Source organism: Delphinapterus leucas, chromosome X, assembly GCF_059928025.1.
Source record: "Delphinapterus leucas isolate spDelLeu-1000000601 "Yukka" chromosome X, BTC_Dleu_Yukka2, whole genome shotgun sequence".
Classification (NCBI taxonomy): domain Eukaryota; kingdom Metazoa; phylum Chordata; class Mammalia; order Artiodactyla; family Monodontidae; genus Delphinapterus; species Delphinapterus leucas.
The window spans coordinates 91,346,712-91,366,094 of record NC_143150.1 but is presented as its reverse complement, the minus strand read 5'-3'; the positions used below and the strand labels follow the sequence as shown (position 1 = coordinate 91,366,094).

At 38.6% G+C, this 19,383-nt stretch overlaps 1 protein-coding gene and 1 pseudogene across 12 annotated transcripts in view; one reads left to right on the top strand and one right to left on the bottom strand.

Moving 5' to 3' along the window:
• JADE3 (jade family PHD finger 3) overlaps positions 1-19,383 on the top strand; it is a 150,087-nt gene that overhangs the window by 27,180 nt on the left and 103,524 nt on the right. The window lies entirely within an intron of this gene.
• LOC111165551 (large ribosomal subunit protein eL15 pseudogene) lies at positions 4,802-6,685 on the bottom strand (annotated as a pseudogene).

Below are 19,383 nucleotides of genomic sequence, written 5' to 3'. Positions count from 1 at the left end.
TCCAGGCACTAGACACTGCTCAGCCCTGACTACCCTCACCCCCTTCCCCAAGCAGGCTCAACTAGTACTCAGTGTCAATCATTGGTTTGCAGTTGTCCAGGATGAAAATGGAGAATAGAGCCCAAATGGAGGGTTGCATTCTGCCCTGTCAGCACCCAAAAGATTTAAAATGGAGTCAAGCAAAAGAATGGATCTCTTTCACATTAATAAAATTTAATGATCTACAACACCACTGAGTATTAAATGCATACAGATTTGAAACATCCTGAGAAACAGGAAGGGTGGGTTAAAACGTGGTTCACAAACAAACTGGTATTTATAAATATTCTGAATCAGCTTGACAACTTTATTGAAAGAGGTATGAAACAAATATCTTCCAATAAACACTCAAACTCAGAAATAATCGAAATATGGTGCCCATTCATACAAAGACCAAAGTGCCAAGTTTCCATGCAGCATAGGGAATCCTCTGCAAAGCAAGTCTGAACCAAAATTCTAAAACACCAAGGAGGAGGGGGTGAAGTGGGTTGAGGATATAGAACAGGAGTAGGAGTAATTTTTTCAACCTACTTTTACCCTGGTGATTATTAAAACAGAATTCTGTAATATTTCACAATAGAATGTTTTTGAAAAAATAATCTGTTTGGGCCAGCTTCTGCCTTGGGATGTAGGGAGCTGGAAGTAGTGTTGCTCTTACCCTTACAATTAGCCAAACTAAATTAAAATTCATGACTTTTATTGAGCCCATCAGAGGAGTATTTTACTCAAGTATTTGTTGAGAGGAGTATTTGTTCAAGTATTTTGCTTTAATTTAAATTTGGTAGTTTGTTTTCTTGCTGTGGTGTTTTGAGAGTTTTGTTTTTTGTTTTGTTTTGTTTTGTTTGGCTGCACCGTGCAGCCTGTGGGATCTTAGTTGCCCGACCAGGGATTGAACCCACACCCGCTGCATTGGAAGCGCGGAGGCTTAACCACTGGACTGCCGGGGAAGTCCGAGAGTTTTGTTTTTTTTTTTTAATATTCTGAATAAAAATCCTTTGTTGGTTATGTGGTTTATCAGTAAATATTTTCTCTACATCTGTGGCTTGGTTTTTTATTCTCTTTTTTTTTGCGGTACGCGGGCCTCTCACTGTTGTGGCCTCTCCCATTGCAGAGCACAGGCTCTGGACGCGCGGGCTCAGCGGCCATGGCTCACGGGCCCAGCTGCTCCACGGCACGTGGGATCTCCCCGGACCGTGGCACGAACCCGTGTCCCCTGCATCTGCAGGCGGATCTCAACCACTGCGCCACCAGGGAAGCCCCGGTTTTTTATTCTCTTAATGGTGTCATTCACCAAGCAAGATTTTAATTTTGATGAAGTCCAATTTATCATTTTTTAAAAGGACTCATGTCTAAGAACTCTTATATTAACCTTAGATCATGAAGATTTTCTCCTATGTTTTCTTCTAAAAGTTATGTAGTTATATGTTTTACATTTAGATATGTGCCTATTTCGAGTTAATCTTTGTCCATGATGTGAAGTTTAGGTGGAGATCTGTTTTTTACATATGGATGTCTAATTGTTCCCACACCGTTAGTTCAAAAGACTATCTTTCCTCCTCTAAATTGCTTTTGCACCTGTTTCAAAAATCAGTTGCCTGTATTTATGTAGGTCAATATCTTAACTCTCTTTTGTTCCATTGTTCTGTTTTTATCACTTCATCAATACCACTGTCTTGATTACTGTAGCTTTATATTATGCCTTAAAATCAGTGTGTTTCTCCAACTTTATTCTTCTTTTTAAAATTTGTTTTAGCTATTCTAGATCTTTTGCTGTTCTTTATAAATTTTAGAATCATCTTGTCTATATTTACAAAGAATCCTACTGGCATTTTTGTTTGAATTAGGTTAAATCTAATCATGAATCTGATGACTTTGGGGAAAAATGACATCTTTAATATGCTGAATCTTCCACCACATGAATATAGCATATTTCTCCATTTCTTTAGATTTTCTTTGATTTTTTTCATGGAAGCATCTATGTTTTGTAGTGTTCACCATAGAGATCCTGTACATGTTTTGTTAGATATATACCTGAATGTTTCATTTCTTTGGAGCTGTTGTAAATGATATATTTTTTTAAAGATTCAGTTTCTAGTTGTTTATTGCCACCATATAGAAATATGATTGATTTTTGTATTGACCTTATATCCTGCTTCCTTGCTAAGCTGTTAGTTATAGGACTTAAAAAAAATAGATTTCTCTGATATATTCTAAGCAAACAATCATGCTGTTTAGGAGTAGGGATACTTTCATTTCTTTCTTTCAATCTGTATACCTTTTATATATTTTTTGTCCCTTTTTGCACAGGCTAAGACTTCTAGTATGATGTTTGATAGAAGTGACGAGAGAGCACAGCTTTTTCTTATTTTACCTTTAAGTTCTTTATCAAGTTGAGGAAGTTCCCTTCTATTCCTACTATGCTGAGAGTTTTCTATTATGAATGCATTTTGAATTTTGACAAATGGTTTTGTCCTCATCAACTGATATTATCATTTGGTTTTTCTTTTTTAGACTTAATATGTTGATTACATTGATTGATTTTCAAATATTGAACCTGCTTTTCATTCCTGGGAGAAACCCCACTTGGTTGTAGGGTTTTATATATTGCTGTTAGATTTGCTAATATTTTGTTGAGGGTATTTGCTTTTATATTCATGAGGGATATTGGTCTATAGTTTTCTTTTTTGTATTGCTTGTCTGGGTTTGGTATCAGGGCTTCATAAAATGAGTAGGGAAAGATTCTGTCCTCTCCTGTTTTCTGGAAGAGATCTTGCAGAATTGGTGTTATCTTTTCTTTTTTTAATTTTTTTACTTTATATTTAATAATTTATTCAATACTCATATCAATCCTATAAGTACAATACTATTATTTTCCCCTTTTGAACCAATAATGAAACATTCTGAAGCACAGAAATGTTAACAGTTTCCCAAGAGCACAGAATTAGTAAGTGGCTGAGCAGAGATTAAAATTCAGGAAGTCTGACTGTAGTCCCTGTGCCATAACCACTTGCCTATAAAATGGTGTTATCTTTTCTTTAAATGTTTGTTGGAATTTGCCAGTGAAACCATCTGGGCCTGGGCATTTCTTTTAAAAAAGATTTTTAGCTGTGAATTTAATTTCCTTAATAGATGGGTCATTATTCAGGTTACCTGTTTCATCTTCAATGAGTTTTAGTAGTTTGTGGTTTTCGAGCAGTCTGTCCATTTCATTTAAGTTGTCTAACTTATGTGTGTAGAGTTATTCATGGTAGCATCCCCTTATTACCTTTTTATGTCTGCGGGGTCTATAGTGATAATCTCCTCTTTCATTCCTCATATTGGTAATTTGCTTTTTTTTTTCTTTCTCAGTTTTGCTAGAGGTTTATCAATTTTATTGATCTTTTCAAAGGACCAGCTTTTGTTTTCATTTATTTTTCTCTGTTGTTTTTCTGTTTTCAGCTTCATTGATTTCTGCTTTATCTTATTTCCTTTTCCTGCTTGCTTTGGGTTTATTTTGCTCTTTTTCTAGGTTCCTAAGGGGGAAGCCTAGATTACAGTTGACCCTTGAACAACAGGGGTATGAACTGTGCAGGTCCACTTATATGTGGATTATTTTCAATAGTAAATACTACAGTACTACACGATCCACATGGTTGGTTGAATCCACAGATGTGAAAGTGCCAATACAGAGGAATTGAGGTTATGGAGGAACCATGGATAGGGAGGGCTGACAATAAGTTAGATACGGATTTTTGACTGTGCAGAGGTTTGGCACCCCTGACCCCTGATTGTTCAAGGGTCACCTGAATTTATATGAGAGATTTTTTTCCCTAAAATATCATTTACTGCTATGAATTTCCCTCTAAGCCCACAAATTGAGTTATGTTGTTTTTTCATTTTTCTTTAATTAAAAATATTTTCTAATTTCCCTTAAAAGTTTCTCTTTGATTAATGGGTTATTTAGATATATGATATCCAATAGCCAAGTATTTGGAGCTTTTCCTCTTATCTCTCTGTTGTCGATTTCTATTTTATTTCCTTTATGGTCAGGGAACATATTCTGTATGATTTCAGTTCTTTTATATTTGAGGTTTGTTTTGTGACCCAGGATGTGATCTATCTTATTGAAAGGATATATATTCTGTGATTGTTAGATAGAGTGTTCTGTACATATAAGCTAATTCCACTTGGTTGATAATAGTGTTCAGTTCTTACATATTCTTGCTGATTTTCTGTCTGCTAGTTCTATATATTAATTAGAGAGGAATGTTGAAGTCTCCAACTATAATTGTGGATTTTTCTACTTCTAATTTTAGATCTGACAGTTTTTGCTTCACATATTTTGAAGCACTGTTGTTAGGTGTTTACACATTTAGGATTGTTAAGTCTTTGGGGTGAATTAAATAACCCTTTTAGCATTATGACATGTCTCTTTATATCCCACTTTATCCTTTCTTTTTAGTTTAATAGACATTTTTTCTATTATTATGTATAGTTGAACAAGCTCTACACACAAAATTATATGGTTTAAGACTTTTTTTTTGAGTGGGAAGAAATTTGGGTCTCAAAACGTTTTGCGAGCCTGCTACATGTTTTCTGGAAATCATTAAGTGGACCTTTCAAGACCCTTGAAGAAAATACGAGAAAAATTGGTTCAAGAAAACCAGCAATTAGATTTCAGAATTAACCTACCTGTTAAGATAGCAAACCAAGAATTGGGGCAATTCCTCTTCCATATTTCCTATACACTCAAATCCACCCTGGGAAACAGAACATGATGCAAGCAGAATGTAGTGGTATGCCCAGCCACAACTGGTGGCCTGGCAAGTTTGTGGAATGGTGAGGCTCTTGAGGGTAGTTTGAGCAGGGATGAGAAAAAATAACTGTAAACAACACATAAAATTGGAAACCAATTGAACTTGTATTGACACCAACTACATGACTTTTCTCAGTATCCTTATGGGAATGGATAATGTGGCTTGACCCAAAATAGCACTGATTAGACTTAGCAGTGTTACTTTTAAATAAAACCAACCCTGTTGTCCCCTCTGTGGTGGCTTAGAGAGTTCATAATGGTCACAAACTAATATTACAGATAAAACATTTAAAATTTTGATCCAAGCCTTTTCTGTCCTCCCACACTTGAAAGGTATCTGATGGACACCAATTTCCCAATCCTAGCATTACTAGCTTACAAACCTTAGGGCTAATTAACTCCCTTCTCATTTACCTAATGTTCAATTTCCATCAGTTTCAGTATACACCAGTGTAAATACCATGACTATTTTGCATGAAGTTCAGTATTCTACAGATCCCAGTCCTGGGAATAAACCAGTAGCTCCCATCTTTTATGTGAACATCATTGGTACCATGGAGGCCAAGGCAGTTTAATTTAGGTTAACCAGGATGTTTTCATTTGTAAGAGAACCCTCTTGCAACAGGTTTATTCAATTCTCTTAAAAATGGTGACACTCCTTTACTTTTCGCCTTTCGGAAGCAGCTGTTACATAAATGGAATATTAGATTAAGTCTAAAAATGTGGGCCCTAGTCAACTTTCATTGTTTTTCTGCGTATGATCATGATAAAGGATGAGGACATCCTTCACATTTCCAAGGAAAATCCAATTTAAACAGTTTGTCCTTGCCAAACTCCATAAAACAGCCACTTTAGAGTAAACCAGCAGAGCATTGCACCACCCCAATAAAGCTGTAGGTTTCATCACGTGCATCAACAAATCTACATGGCTAGTTTCTGCACTTCTCTTTTCCAGAATTTATTTTACACCTATTGTACCAAACAGCATTTTAAACACGGACATATCAACTCCCTAATAAAGCAAAAACAAAGGCATTTCCCTTATTAGAAACAAGATACACCAGCACTTAAAGTCTTCAAACATGATTGCACTTTAATTTTCATAATTTGACAATGCATTCAATGAAATAATCTGGAGACAACTAGTTTTAACAGACAAATTTAAAAACACCTTTAAGCGGACATGAATGTCCTAAATTGTTTATTAGGTAAGAATTTTACAAACATTACTTATATTAGCGGTAATGGTGGAGCTGGAGAGTATTGCGCCTTCTCCAAGCTGCACGGCGAGAACCACCAATAGTGTGATGGGACTTGTGGCCCTTTCCAAGGCCGCGGCTCTTTCTGCCTGCAGATGTCAGCCCCCACATCTCCCTGTGCTTGTGGACTGGTTTGGTGATCCACTGGGTGACAGGGTTTCTTCTGATAGCTTTATGGAATGGATCAATGACGATAACCTCAAAAAATTTGTAAGTAGAATCTTCCACCAACCCAGTAAGAATTCAGGACCCTTAGGGCCCCATAGTGACGTCCAGTTCACTCCTTGGCAACAGAATGAAGGCTTCGAGCAAACTTGAGCTGGTTGACACCATGATGGAGAGGCTTGCTGTAGATGGCACCATTAGGAACTGGGCATTTGTGGGCACCACAGCGCACATGAATCCGATATATGACATAACCTTGCTTGGCCTTGTAGCCCAGCCTGTGTACCTTGTCAGGCTGGGTGGGGCAGAGGGCCCTCTGCAGTGCAGAGAGCTGGCGGTACTGCCAGCAGTGCACCCTGAGCAGAAAGCAAATTATGTGGGACTGCTTCTTCCTCCATAGCTCCTGGATGTACTAGCAAGTGCCCATCTCGGCTCACCTGATGGCTGCCGCCAGACGGAAAGGCCCACTTTATCCTTGTAATTTTCTTTGCTCTGAATTCTTTCTTTTTTTTGGCGGTACGTGTGCCTCTCACCGCTGTGGCCTCTCCCATTGCAGAGCACAGGCTCCAGACGTGCAGGCCCAGCGGCCATGGCTCATGGGTGCAGCCGCTCCGCAGCATGTGGGATCTTCCCGGACCGGGGCACGAACCCGTGTACCCTGCATCGGCAGGCGGACTCTCAACCACTGCGCCACCAGGGAAGCCCTGAATTCTTTCTTTTGATCAGCATTTGCATCATATCTTTTTTCATCTTTTACTTTTCATCTACCTATATCATTATATTTTAAATGATTTTCTTATAGTCTTTGTGGTGGGATCATGTTTTTTAAATCTGTTCTGACAGTCTCTGTCTTTTAATTGTATGTTTAGACCATTCCACTTAATGTAGTTATTGATATGCTTGGTTTAAACCTACCATTTTATTATTTCTTTTCTTTGTGTTATGCCTCTGTTATTATTTCCTCTCTTTTCCACTTTCCTGCCTTTTGGGTTATTTGAACATTTTTTAGTGCTCCATTTTAATTAATCTACTGTGATTTTTTTTTTTTTTTTTGCGGTATGTGGGCCTCTCACCGCTGTGGCCTCTCCCGCTGCGAGGCACAGACTCCGGACGCGCAGGCTCAGTGGCCATGGCTCATGGGCCCAGCCGCTCCGCAGCACGTGGGATCCTCCCGGACCAGGGCACGAACCTGCGTCCCCTGCATCGGCAGGCGGACTCTCAACCACTGTGTCACCAGGGAAGCCCTACTGTGATTTTTGAGTTTATCTCTTTGCATATCTTTTGTGGTTACTCTAGGGATTATAATATACATATTAAGCCTTGCACAGTCTGCTTAGAATCAATACTTTACCACTTCAGGAGTCATGCAGAAACCTTACACCCTGTAGGTCCCTTTACCCTCTCCCCTTTATGTTATAGTTGTCTTATATATTACATCTACACATACTGAAAATCCCTTCACACATTCTTATTGTTTTTGCTATCAGCTGCCAAACATATTTTAAGTAATTCAAGAGAAGAACAGTCTGTTATATCTACCCAAATTTTACAATTTATATTGCTGTTCCTTCATTCCTAATGTGCTAAATTTCTTTCTGCTATTAATTTCCCAACTGGCTGAAGAACTTCCTCTAGCAGTTCTTTTAGAGCAGATTGCTGGCTATAAATTGTCATCCCTGAAAGATATTTTTGCTGGATATAGAATTATGTGTTGACAGTTCTTTTTTCCCCACACTTCAAACATGTTGTGCCATTTCCTTATGACCTCCATGGTTTTTGATACAAGAAATCCACTGTAATTCGAATTGTTATACCCCTATAAGGTAATGTATTTTTCCTCTGGCTGCTTTCAAGATTTTTTTCTTTGTACTACGTTCAGCAGTTTGATTTGGATATGTCTGGAAACGGGTTTCTTTGGGTTTATTCTGTTTGGGGTTTTTCACTGCTCAGGCTATTCAAAGTCTCATAAATAGGCTCCGGATCCAGAAGAGATTGGAATAATAATGACAAAAAAAATTCTTTTGAAAGTATCTTTGCTTTGTAGGGACCTGCACACAGTAGAAATAGAAATATTTTCTGTACATCCCAGACAGAATTTAACATTAGTAAATTATAGTTGTAACTCCTGCTCCCTTTCAGTGATGTGGAAGATTGTTGGAAATGGACTAGAATGGAGAGAATTGAGCTCCAGAGAGAATGAGTGAGTTTTGTAGTTTTACACACCTAGTAAGTTGCAGGTCTATAAGTTAGTGTTCAAGTTCTGTTTACACTACTATAATACGTTCCTATGCATTTATAGAATTTGTCCCTCCTCCTAAACTGAAACTTTAGCTTAAGTTAATGGTGAGATGCTCGTTTGAAATGTCTACTTTTTTAAAAAAAAATCAGGGAAAGTCTCATATTTTAAATTCCTTCAGGGAGGCATTAAGTCTTGGTTTGAGCAGGGATTGGTACACTATAGCCTGCCTGCTAAATCTGTCCCACTACCTGTTTTCGTGCAGCCTATAAGCTAGGAATGGATTTTTCTGTTTTTAAATGGTTGGAAAAATCAAAAGAAGAATAATATTTGATGACATGTGAAAATTGTATGAAATTAAAATTTCAGTGTCTGTAAGTGAAGTTTTTTTGATATTTATTTACTTATTTATTTATTTGGCTGCGTCGGGTCTTAGTTGCGGCACACGGGCTCTTCACTGAGGCACGCGGGCTCTTCGTTGCAGCGCACGGGATCTAGACCACACGGGCTCAGTAGCTGTGGCACGGGGGCTTAGTTGCCCCACAGCATGTGGGATCTTAGTTCTGTGGCTAGGGATCAAACCTGAGTCCCATGCGTTGGAAGGCGGATTCTTAACCACTGGACCATCAGGGAAGCCCCTATAAGTGAAGTTTTATTGGAACACAGCCATGTCCATTTATTTACATAAATCAATGTCAGTGGTTTCTCTTATGCTGTAATGGCAGAGTTGAGTAGTTAAGACAGAGGCTTAATGGCCTGCAAAGCAAAAAATATATACTGTCTAGCCCTTTACAGAAAACGTTTGCTAATTCCTTGTTTAGAATAATGTCCAGTGAATTGAGTTAGGATGTCACTGATCTGAACTGTGTGAAAAGGGTAGCTAGAATTCAAACTTTGCTCTTTGAATAAGTGTCTTAGGTGTAAGAAAAGTAGAAGATAAGAATTATTAACTGATTACAGTACTAGTCTATTGACATGTATTAAATGTTTTCAGTTCTGCAGCAATATTCTGTTCTTTTAAAATTAGCCCTTCAGGAAATCCTACTATTTGCAACAACATGGACAAACTGGGAGGGCATTATGCTCAGTGAAATAAGCCAGACAGAGAAAGACAAATACTGCATGGTATCACTTCTATGTAGAATCAAAAAAAAAAAAAAAAAGGTCAAACTCATAGAAACAGAGAGTAGAATGGTGGTTGCTAGGGGCAAAGAGGCGGGAGAAATGGGGTGAGGTTGGTAAAAGGGTACAAACTTTAAGTTATAAGATGAATAAGTTCTGGGGATGTAATGTACAGCATGGTCACTATAGTTATCAATACTGTATTTTATACTTGAAAGTTGCTAAGAGAGTAGATCTTAAATGTTCTCACCACAGAAAGGAAAAAAGGTAACTCTGTAGTGATGGATGTGTAAACTTGGTGGGAATCCTTTCACAATGTATAGGTATATCAAATCAAATCATCACATTGTACACTTTAAATATATTATAATTTTATTTGTCAATTATACCTCAATAAAGCTGAGGGGAAAATTAAATAAATAAAGGGCAAAACATAAAATAAAATTAGTCTTTCAGATCAGGAGAAATTGATTAGAAGAAAAGCCAGGACTGTTTCTACCTGGTTGAAGAAGATTGTCAGTTGGAGGCACCTGAGGCCCAAGTGTGAGGGGCTTAGGGAGGTTTTCTTGGCTGGACGAGGTAAAGGTCATTATTTAAACTTTGCTTTCCTGCTTCTCTGTTGGGCTTTTTACAGGTCTAATTACCTAGTTGACTTTCTGTAGGCTGCTTTTGTGAGTCTTTTTCTCTATGACTAGTGAGAGGAAATGGCTGATCACTTTTAAATGAAGAGGAAAGCCCAACTCAGACCAGGAACCGTTGCCCCTCACCCCTACCACTATAGGTGGACCTTTCCTTTGGGCTTATTGACCTACCTTGCCAGCTGGCATCAGAAGTCCATTGAGATGTACATGGCCTGTTTCTCCTAACCTCTTGCCTCCATCTCAAGGACCAAATGAGCCACATCTGTACTATGCATGAATTTAAGGATTTTTTTTTAGGCCCAAGTTAACTTCTGTTACGCATTGAAATTTAAGCTTCTCAAGTGGGTTGCCTATCATAGAGTTCCTGGCAACAACAAATTTTAAATGCACAATACACATTAATTTTTAGGGTAAAAATATTATTATCTTGGTTTGTAAACTTACCTTTTAGGTGACAGGAAAACAAATCTCTCTTTGTGCTATGCCTGCATATGTATTTTCTATACATATGTGTTCTATAATTATATATTCTCTCTTGGATCTACTACTACTATGAAATATAGCTGTTCTGAATGTCCTGGGCCACACCATTCTGGCGGTGAAAGCAGGGTCCGGATAACAGTCCCTCAGACTTTTGCCAGCTCTATTATAGTTCTCCAGCTTCCAGGGAAGTCTTCAAACATACCCAGTTTACGCTGGAGGTATCTGTTGTGTTTTCCTGAATAGGTATTCTAGAGCTCCAAGTGTCGTCTCCCTCCTCTCCTCTTTGCTCTTAGCACCTTTGGTGACCTCTGGGGCAGGGTCCTTGCTGGGCTGCTAGTGCTTTCAGCCCCTGGAGGCTGCTCTCCTGTGTTTGCACAGCCCCCAGTGCTGCAAATACCACTGACATGCCTGACTCTGTCCATGTGGGTGGCTCACTCGTACACTTCCCAGTTAAGGGTACTGGTGTCTGTGCTATGGACCTTGACTTTGACTCTCATCCTCCTGCTGCAGCTGGATCTTCTGGGGCTGTGGGGGCTGCATGTCAGCTTGTTTAGGTTTCTGTGGAAAGCCCATCTCTTACTGGATTCTGAACCACGTCCTTGAAAACTGAGCTTTTAGATTAACCTGAGTAACACACTTCACACCATTTTCTGAATCATTCCTCTCTCATACCTTGGGGTATTGCCACTAGATCAGTTGATGAGCTACCATCTTCTCTTGGGATTCCCTTCTTTACTAGGGAATTCCTTGGTCCCTCAAGAACCTAGATTCCTGGTAAGATAGGCTGCTCCTAGGTACACCTGACAGGTGAGAATCCAACTGGTGTGTTAATCACCTTCTGCTCAAGTTAGGCCCCTCTGTGAGTTTATGTATATGTATTGATAATATATGCCCTATGGTGCATATCCTTGAGGAGATTTTAAAGCTGTGCAGCTGCTGTAGGAAGCCCAGAGCTTAATTTCTATCTTTACCTAAACTCTTGGATTCATCTGAGATGTTAGCATTAGTTTGGTCTTCTCACTGCCCAAACATTCTGCCATGTACCACCTTGTGCCCACTTCAGGCCTAAGTGGTTGACCTAACTATCCAGTGTTGCTATTTCATAGAAGTTGACTCTCATTCTTCCCAAACCTTCATCTACTTTTGTATCCTATTCCAAGGATTGTTATTCTCCTTTTTCTAGTTTCTTGAGGCAGGAGCTTTGATTACTGACTTGAGACTCTTCTTTCCTAATGTAAGTATTTAGTACTGTAAATTTCCCTCTCAGCACTGCTTTAAGCTGTGCCCCACATATTTTGATATGTTGTATGTATTTTCATTTTCATTCAGTTCAGTGTACTTTAAAATTTTCCCTTGAGATTTCCTCTTTGGCCCATGGCTTATTTAGAAGTATGTTATTTAGTTTCCAAGTGTTTATAGAGATTTTCCTGTTGTCTTTCTGCTGCTGATTTCTGCTTTGATACCACTGTGGTCAGAGAATGCACTCCATATGACTTCAATCTTACTAAATTTGTTTAAGCTTGTTTCATGGCCCAAGATACGGTCTGTCTTGGTATATTTTCTGTGGGTGCTTGAAAAAAATGTAATCTGCTGTTGTTGGATGCAGTGTTCTACAGGTGTCAGTTAAATCGTATTGGTTGATTGTGTTTGTTGAGTTCTTCTATCAATATGTCCTTGCTGATTTTCTGTCTACTAGTTCTATCAATTGTTGAGAGAAGAATGTTGAAATCTCCAACTATGACTGTGGATTTATCTATTTCTCCTTTCAGATCAGTTAGTTTTTGTTTCACATATTTTGCAGCTCCATTTTTTTAGTGCATACATATTTAGGATTGCTATGTCTTGGTAGATTGATCCTTCTATCATTATTTAATGTTCTTCTCCATCTGGTGATTATCTTTTTATTGATATTAATATAGCCACACTGCTTTCTTTTGAGTAATATTTATATCTTATATCCTTCTCCATTTTTTTCCACTTTCAACCTTTCCTTATATTTGAAGTGAGTTGTGGCAGACAACATATAGATGGATCATGTTTTTTAACCCACTCTGCCAATCTCTCTCTGTCTTTTAATTGGTTTATTTAGACCGTTTATATTTGTTGGTTATTCAGAGATCAATAAAATGTCTATCCATAGAATATGTTTTCTAGATTCATGTCTGGCTTCTTCATGAGTGACTTTTTAAATACATGATATAATGAAAAGCTCACTAGGTGAAGAGCCAGATGTCTTGGGGCGTAGGCCTTCCTTTGCCATACAGCAGTTCTGTGACCTTGGACGAAAGATACTACACAGTTCCATCTAAAAATGCTGTGGCAGACAACATATAGATGGATCATGTTTTTTAACCCACTCTGCCAATCTCTCTCTGTCTTTTAATTGGTTTACTTAGACCGTTTATATTTGTTGGTTATTCAGAGATCAATAAAATGTCTATCCATAGAATATGTTTTCTAGATTCATGTCTGGCTTCTTCATGAGTGACTTTTTAAATACATGATATAATGAAAAGTTCACTAGGTGAAGAGCCAGATGTCTTGGGGCGTAGGCCTTCCTTTGCCATACAGCAGTTCTGTGACCTTGGACGAAAGATACTACACAGTTCCATCTAAAAATGCTCACTGAGTTTCTGTTGAGCACCAAGTACTGGGTTACGTACTAGAAACACAAAGATAAGACATGACACACTCTTTGCCTTCCCAGAATTTAGAGTCCACTGGGAGACATGTACAAATGATCAGATAATTACAGGGGATGAATATTATGGTAGAGGTTAGTATGGGCATTTTACCCAGCTTGGTAGTGGAAGGGGGGTTAGGTAAGGCTTCCAAGAGAGGTGATGACTGTGCTGAATTTTTTTTTTTTTCTTTGCGGTACACGGGCCTCTCACTGTTGTGGCCTCTCCCGCTGCGGAGCACAGGTTCCGGACGCGCAGGCTCAGCGACCATGGCTCATGGGCCCAGCTGCTCCGCGGCATGTGGGATCTTCCCAGACCAGGGCATGAACCCGTGTCCCCTGCATCGGCAGGCGGACTCTCAACCACTGCGCCACCAGGGAAGCCCCTGTGCTGAATTTTAAATGACCAATAGAGATTGACAAGGTAAAAGGGAGCAGAGGAAGAAAATTTAGAACATTTCTGAGTTTTTGTTTCCTTGTGTTCAAGGAGAGATTGGCAGTCCAATCAAGAAAAAATTCAGCCTCTCACCCCCAGAACACATATTTAATATTGTGTAATCTAGATATCCTCAGGCCTTGGTATCCTATGGCTCTATTTATACCCAAATTGTATGGTTCTTGGTTCTCTTGGCTCCTGCTGGACTTTCAGGCTCCAGCAAAGTATTCGTGCTTAGGTCTGTAAGTCATCATGGGGTATCTCACATGTCTTCATAAATCAATATCAATTAAAGTCACTCTTCTCCTGTGCAAAGTATTTATACAGTAGATGCTTAGGGTAGGTGGTAGGGAAAGGCGCAAATCATAGGCTTCAAAGGACTATTAAATTTATACTTTATTTGTCACATTTCTAATTCCTGTATTCATCCTAATGGTGTCTTCGTATATAAGTAAGTTTTATAGTATTTGTCTTCCTCTTCCTAAACCAGGTTCATATTTATTAGTAAGGATTAAATAAAGTTTTCTAAAATAAATTTATTTATTTATTTATTTTTGGCTGTGTTGGGTCTTCATGGCTGTGCGCGGGCTTTCTTTAGTTACAATGAGCGGGAGCTACTCTTTGTTGCAGTGCGCAGGCTTCTCATTGAGGTAGCTTCTCTTGTTGCGGAGCACGGGCTCTAGGCACGTGGGCTTCAGTAGTTGTGGCACACAGGCTCAGTAGTTGTAGCTCATGGGCTCTAGAGTACAGGCTCAGTACAGCGCACTGGCTTAGTTGCTCCGTGGCATGTGGGATTTTCCCAGACCCGGAATCAGTCACATCCAAATGTGGGTTTCACTAGTCATTTCTCAGAGTAAGCACCTGCATTTTGCAGTTCTGAGTTCTTGAGAGGTCCCATACTGAGAGATCCCATGCTGTTCGGTTGGTCCACATCCTGATAATGTGTCACTTCCAACATGGAGTCTCCTCACCCTCTCTGGATAGATTTAGTCACTATCCTTCCATGCTCCTAGGAAATTTGGAGCCTTCCCTTTTTCTGTTACAAAACCTATCACCCTGGGTTCTGGTAATTTGTTTTTCCTCTCCTTATCACTCTACCAGAGCCCTGAGCTCCTCGAAATTACAGGCCTTGCAGTTTTCTGTCCCTGTATCTGCAGTATTGAGCATGGTGTCAGGCCTGTAGTATCTTGCACATAAATTTGGAGTGTGGGTAAATTAATGAATAACCTTCTGTGGAATTAAAGGGAATGTGAAAGTTAAGTTAGCCTGTGGGAGTTTTTAATATTAAGCTCCGTAAGTCCAGATTTTACACTGTGAGTTAAGAATCAATTCCTGGACAGCCTTTTTGCCCCCTTTATAATATTTTTCAACTCCAGTAATTGCTAAAGTATGTGAAAGTGCCTTTGGGAAGATTCCCTATACAGGAAGGAGCACGTAAAGGAATGTCACTCTTGGGTCTACAGCTTTGTCCTGGAATTATGTGGGCAAATGAACTAATCCTACTATTTAAAGGATGGTTTCCCCTCTGTAGATAGACAGGGGCTGGCTTCTTTGATGCTGATTCATGAAATTCTGCCTGTTTAAAGTATGCCTGTGTTCTCTCTGCAGTTATTTTGTGGGCTCACTTTACTCACCGCAATTTTGACTTTATGTGTTCCTAGTCACTGCCAATGAAGATTCAGGTTAAGTACCAAGTGTTATTGATAGTTAGGCAGACAGGAATTCAGAGAAAGAGAAGTGTATATGCTAAAGAAGGATAAAGGGGGCAAAGGGGGTGGTGTTGGTAGTGAGCAAAGAGAGAAAACCTTAATTATACGTACATACAGCATAAGGGACAGTCTAAAATATAGGTGGAAGTAGAATGTACCTGAAGAAAAAGTGAACAGGTCATAAGTGCACAACTCTATTAATAATCTCAAAGTGAACACATCCATTTAACCAGTGCCCAGGTCAAGAAAAAGAACATCACCAGCACCTCAGAGGCCCCCTTCCTGTTTCCTGTCAATGACTTACTTACCCCTTCCCTCTACCCTAGAGGTTACCAAGTTACTGCTATCCTGAATTCCATCACTATAGATTAATGCTGTTTTTTTACTTTGCATAGATGGAGAATATATATATCATACAGTTTTAAAAAATCTGTTATACTGTGATGAGCATGTCTCATCTGAACATTCTCACACATGTCTTTTGAGGAACAAATGTGTGCATTTCTGCTGGATATATAACTAAGAGTGAGGTAATAGCGTACGCATATGTTAAGGTTTAGTAGAGGTTGTCAAACAGCTTTCCAAAGCGTTTATACTAATTTACGTTCTTGCCAGCAGTATACAGAAGGTACCATTTGTTCACATCTTTGACATCACTTGTATTGTTAATATTTTGAATTGTAGCCATTCTAATGGATAATAGTGGTATCTCATTGTGGCTTTATTTCATTTTTAATTGAGATGTAATTTGCATACAATAAAATGCAAAGATTTTAAGAGTACAGTTTGAGTCTTTTTAAAAAAATTAATAAATTTGTTTATTTATTTATGGCAGTGTTGGGTCTTCGTTGCTGCAAGCGTAGTTGCAGTGAGCGGGGGCTACTCTTCGTTGCGGTGTGTGAGCTTCTCATTGTGGTGGCTTCTCTTGTTGTGGAGCACAGATTCTAGGTGCACAGGCTCAGTAGTTGTGGCTCGCAGGCTCTAGAGCTCAGGCTCAGTAGTTGTGGCGCACGGGCTTAGTTGCTCGGCGGCATGTGGGAATCTTTGCGGACCAGGGATCAAACCCGTGTCCCCTGCATTGGCAGGAGGATTCTTAACCACTGCGCCACCAGGGAAGTCCTACAGTTTGAGTCTTGACAAATGTATATACCCATGTAACTCACACCCCAGTCAAGATATAGGTGATTTTCTGTCACCCCATAAAGTACCTTTTCATTTGATCCTCTCCAACCAGAGGCAACCATGATTCCAATTTCTGTCACCATAGATTAGTTTTGCCTGCTATTGAACTTTATGTAAATAAAATCATACAGTGTGTAAGCTCGTGTTTGGCTTGTTTTTGACTTATTTTGTTCAACATAATGTTTTTGAGATTTCATCCATGATGTTGTATCAGTAGTATATCCTGTTTCATTGCTGAGTATTTCATTGTATGAATGTACCAAAATTTGTTTATTTGTTCTCCTGTTGATGGACATTTTGGGTTTTTTTTTGAAGTCTTACTGTGGTTTTTAATTTTTACTTCCCTGATGCCTAATACTATGGAACATCTTTTCATAATTTATTGCCATTTGATATTCTCTTGTGAAGAGCCTGTTCAAGACTGTTGCCATTTTTCTTTTGAGTTGTTTGTCTTATTAATTTATTGGAGTTCATTATGTAGCCTGGATATGAGTCCATTCTAGTCTGAGAGAGTCTTTTCACTCTCTTAAGCGTATCCTTGTTACACATTTATACAGGAATGTTCATAGCAGCTTTATTTGCAATAACCAAAAACTGGAAACAACCCAAATGTCCTTCAGTAGGTGAATGGTTAAACAAACTGTGGTACATCCATATAATGGAATAAAAGGAATGAACATGGAACAACTTGGATGGATCTCAGGAGCATTATGCTGAATGTAAAAAAGTAAGTTTATATACTGAATAATTTCTTTGATATAGCATTCTTAAAATGACAACTTTATTGAGGTATAATTTCCATACCACAGAGTTCACATGTTTCAAACATACAATTTAATGCTTTTTAGTAAACTTACCAAGTTATGTAACCATATCCATAATCCAGTTTTAGAATATTTCCATCACTCCAATAAAAATTTTTGTGCCCATTTGCCATCAGTCAGTTCCCCTCCCCTGAGCCCTAGGCAACCACTAATCTACTTTCTGTCTCTATAGGTTTGCCTTTTGTGGACATTTTGTATAAAAAGGATCATACACTGTATGCTCTTTTGTGTCTGTCTTCTTTCATGTAGCATAATGCTTTTGAGGTTCATCCACGGATGTGCCATGTATCAGTAATTCATTCCTTTTTATTGTTGAATAGTATTACATTATATGGATATACCACATTATGATTATCTATTCTCTGTGGATGGACATTTGGGGTGTTTCCAGGTTCTCACGAATAATACTGCTGTGGACATTTATGTACTTGTCCTTGTGTAGGCATATGTTTTCATTTCTCTTGGGTAGATTCCTAGGAGTAGAATTGCTGAGTTGTGTGGTAAATTTATGCTTAACTTCTTAAAGAAACTGCCAAACTGTTTTCCAAGGTGGCTGAACCAAGTTATAGTCCCGCCAGTTCCTGGAGAATGTTCCGTATTCACTTGAAAAGCATGTTTATTTTGCTCATATTGGGAAGAGTGTTTTGTAAATGCCAACTAGGTCAATTTTTTGGTAGTGTTGTGTGAGTTTTCTATATTCTTGCTTGATTTTCTTTCTAGTTGTTCTGTTATCAAGAATGGGATGTTGAACTCTCTATTAGTGTTGAATTGTCTGTTTCTTCAGTTCTTTGTCTTTAGTTTTCAGCAGTTTGACTATGATGTGTCTGGGTGTGGATTTCTTTGTATTATGTTTGGTATTCTCTCAGCTTCTTGGCAATTTTCATCTGTTTTTTCTTCAAATGATTTTCGGCATCACAGTCTTTTTCTTCCCTGTATTGGATTCCAGTTACACAAATATTAGATCGTTTATTGTTATCATACAGGTCCTTGACACTTTGGTTCTCCCCCCCGAATCTTTTTTCTTTCTGTTATTTAAATTGGCTAGTTCGTTTGTCTATTTTCAGTTTCAGTGCCTCCTCCATTCTGCTATTGTGTTCTTTCAGTGAATTTTTTATTTCAGTTATTTTATTTTCCAGTTCTAAAGTTTTAACTTGGTTATCCTTTATATCTTCTCTTTACTTTGCCAGTAACTTTCTATTTAAATTTATTTCAAGAGTGTTCAAGTTTGGTGATTGCTCATTTGAGCATTTTTGTAATAGCTGCTTTAACCTACTTGTTAGATAATGTCAACATTTGTGTCATCTCACTGTTGGCATCTGTTGATTGTCTTTTCCCATGTGAGTTGGCATTTTTATTTTTTATATACCGAGCGACTTTGGATTTTATCCTGGACATTTTGAATATTATGTTATTAGACTCTGGATCTTGTTTCAGTCTAGTGGAGAATGTTGATTATTTGTTTAGCAGTCAGTTGACCTGGTTAGGTTCATACTGCAAGTTCCAGCTCACCTTCTGTAGTGGGCTATAGTTCCAATATGAGTTCAGTATTCAATGCCTTTGCAGTGCTATTCAGATCTGTCCCATGTGTGATGACCACTGGTCAGGTCTGAGACCTGAGTGTCTCTTAGCTCAGTTCTCAAAGTCTTTGACATGCTAATTAGGATCAAATCCACACATGCCCAGATGGAGGGTGATCACAGTTGTTCATAAGCAGCTTTATGGGTTTGCTTTCCTGAGGTCTTCTCTCTTCGTTATTACCATGGTATTTTATGGTTTTCTAGAGCTTTCCTTTTCGGTCCTCCAGTCAGAAAG